The sequence below is a fragment of the Phalacrocorax carbo genome, chromosome 1, assembly GCF_963921805.1.
Source record: "Phalacrocorax carbo chromosome 1, bPhaCar2.1, whole genome shotgun sequence".
Taxonomy (NCBI): Eukaryota; Metazoa; Chordata; class Aves; order Suliformes; family Phalacrocoracidae; genus Phalacrocorax; species Phalacrocorax carbo.
Genome location: NC_087513.1, coordinates 139,525,570 through 139,528,598, shown reverse-complemented (window position 1 = coordinate 139,528,598; position 3,029 = coordinate 139,525,570).

Below are 3,029 nucleotides of genomic sequence, written 5' to 3'. Positions count from 1 at the left end.
TTCCACATGCCGCTGTGTGTAAAATTGTTTTCATGTGAAAAGTGGTGCTAGAATTTGTCTGGAATTTAAGAGAGCAAGTCAGACAAGATAGCAAGACAAGCTTTATTGTCTGTAGCACAAAAGCCCACGGTCACATAAAACACCTGGACAAGTTTTTATTCTCACACAGTTAAAGTCAATTTTCTAAAGCCAATGATGAAATTAGTATACCTATATCTATTATACATGTGGAAGACTTTCAGCTCTTGCAGACAAAGTTTGATTTTAAGTATGAACTTTTCCCAAGTTAGTTCTACTACAATATTTGGAAAGATCAACAAAAACCATGTCATACTATTGTTATTTGACACAAGGAAACTGAATTTTTACAATTTTTTATTACTTAGGGCATTTATTAAATAAGTTATTGCCTTTGAACTAACAGAGCTTCTTGTGGTGGAGCTACTGTTATGATATTCTCTAGCTATATTAATAGTCTTACTCTTATGTTAGTTAGAATTGACACTGAAGGTCTTAATACCATAGTAAATATTCTTGGTTGTAGTGGAAGACTGAGGAATATCAGTACAAGATACTGCTTTTTTATATGATATACATTTCATCAACAGATTTACAAGGGCACATAACACCCTGCACGTGTTTTCTGCTAAATTATAAACTAATGCATAAATATGGTAGCTGAATACAAATAATCAAGAAAACAAAGATTGAAAAGTGTAATGATGTGCACATAAGTAAGGGTTGAATTATAGAAAAGTATGTTAATAACCAATAATTGTTATCGTAATTTTGAAACTCCATGGGGGGAAAAAAGGGGATTTTACAGTTTGAAGAAAAAGTTAAAAGTGGCTCAAAGGAGGTCTCCATTTATTTTAAAGGTTGTCATCTATTAGAATACAATTAACTGTGAACAGATACCATTTTCTTTAAAGACAAGACAGTGTACAAGTGAGGTGCAGAGTGAAAATAACATAGACCATCAGAAGAGATGAGTGGAAGGAAAGGCTTACTAGCCACATCTGTATGAACACAAAATCATTTTGAGCCATGATGAGGCATTAATCTAAAAAACAGAAGCAGTTTTCAGTCTAAAGCTTGGAATTTTCTTTCAGCTGAAGACCTGATGTAGTTTAAAAAACCAAAAACTACAACAAAACAAAGCCTGTAAACCCTTACTAAACTTTTTGCTTGAACACTCTCACAGTTTCTTTAAAACCAAAATTCAAATTAGAGTATTTGATAAATTTAAGTGACAAGCATATGTAGTACATTCTTGAAAGGAGGAGGAAAGAAAATTCCTTTTATGCTTTTTGTAATTCATAAGTCAGATTTTTTACTTAGAACAGAAGGATTGGTGCTGGGCATATCAACAGGAAGAAACTATACATAAAGACAGAGGAAATGCCTTACTCGTTCAGTATAATCTATATATAGCCAATAGCCTCTGTGGCCAAATATTTGTGTCTGGCAGTAGCAATGGGAAACCCTATTCAAACACATGAGCTTGGTCACTTTCTGTTTTCTGTTCCCTTTGTATTCACCAAAGTCTGTACCTGTTGCATTAGAAAAGCTAGACAGGACACCCCAGACTGGTACTTTCAATGTCCCTTTATGGATCTGCTGCACATGAATTTGTCTAGCCCCATTATGACTCTACTGATAACATCTACCATCACAGTGGTGATAAAATAAAATGCATGCTTGATTATAGAGAGAAAATGCATAACAGAAAATCTGCTTTAAATACATGCCAGTACAGAAATCTCAATCTTAGGAATATACTATACATATAAATAATTTGGTAATTATATGAATTAATTAAACCTTACCTACAGCTTTCCTGCAGATGATGGGATCAGTTATTCCTTCTCCATATTTTTACTTCCTTGGGATTTGAACATTCACTCCCTACAACGCCCGAGGTTTAATGCAGTCAAACTTTGTGAAGTGCTTTGGGGTGTTAAGAAGAAGCCATACGAGTGAAAAATGTTATTTCCTGTGATCTCGTTTGACAAACGCTACCCCTTTCCTTTGGAAAAGGCTAGTGGACAATATTCAAGTTAATTTACACATTAAGAGTTTAACTTAACAAGGCAAGAAAGAACAAATGGAAAATGCAGCTAGGACCTCCATTTTTGGTTTGTTAAGATTTGCTCTACAGAAGCAGAGCAGAGATTGAGCTGAAAATTGAAACACAGCAGCAAAGCTTTTATAAAGCCATTTGTTGTAAGATGGTGAAGAAAGGGGAGTGAAATCGGGTGTTACTAATAGAGACATATTCAGCAAATTCATGACCTTTTTGTTAGCAAAATGCAAAGCTCTCTCACAAAGAGCATCAGTTTAATGCTACTACTATTTTCAGTGTATGTTGACTGAACTGTGGAGCTTTGGGATGTACACCTAAAGGAAAAATTCCTCTTATTCACAAAGCAGTATGGATTAGAGGAAAGAGGTGGGCCAAATCACTAAGTCCTTACTTGGGCAAAGCTCCTGTTTGTCTCAGTGGTATTGCTGCTCAGATAATTGTTGCATACAGAGATTTCATCTGATTAACAAGGTATGGAAGTATACACCAGAACAAGGGGGATACACTGTCAACCAGTTTCTGGTTTCCACACTGAAAATCAGATTAGATAAGATTTTCTGTCACTCCGTATTATGGTTTTACATTTTGATATAATTAGAGGTGTAAACAGCAAGAGCTTCAGAAGAGTTTCTTTAAATGTAAAAAGTTTTCCTCCTGTACCAATATTCGGGCAATGCTTTAGTAACCAATTAAGACCAAATTACTTCAGTCAGACAGTAAGTAAATTAACCTGAACCTGTGGTTGAGTTCACATATCTGAGCCTAGATAGCAGCTAGTTTCCATATTCCACGAATACTCATGCTTGTCACAAGCTGTCTGCATCCAGTTTCTAAAGGAAATTGGTGTGCAGACTGGCTCACTCCATATTTAACGCTAGCTTCAGCAGTAATTAAAAATTAGGAGAGATCTTCAGGAAATCAATTAATTATGCATGCAAAATGC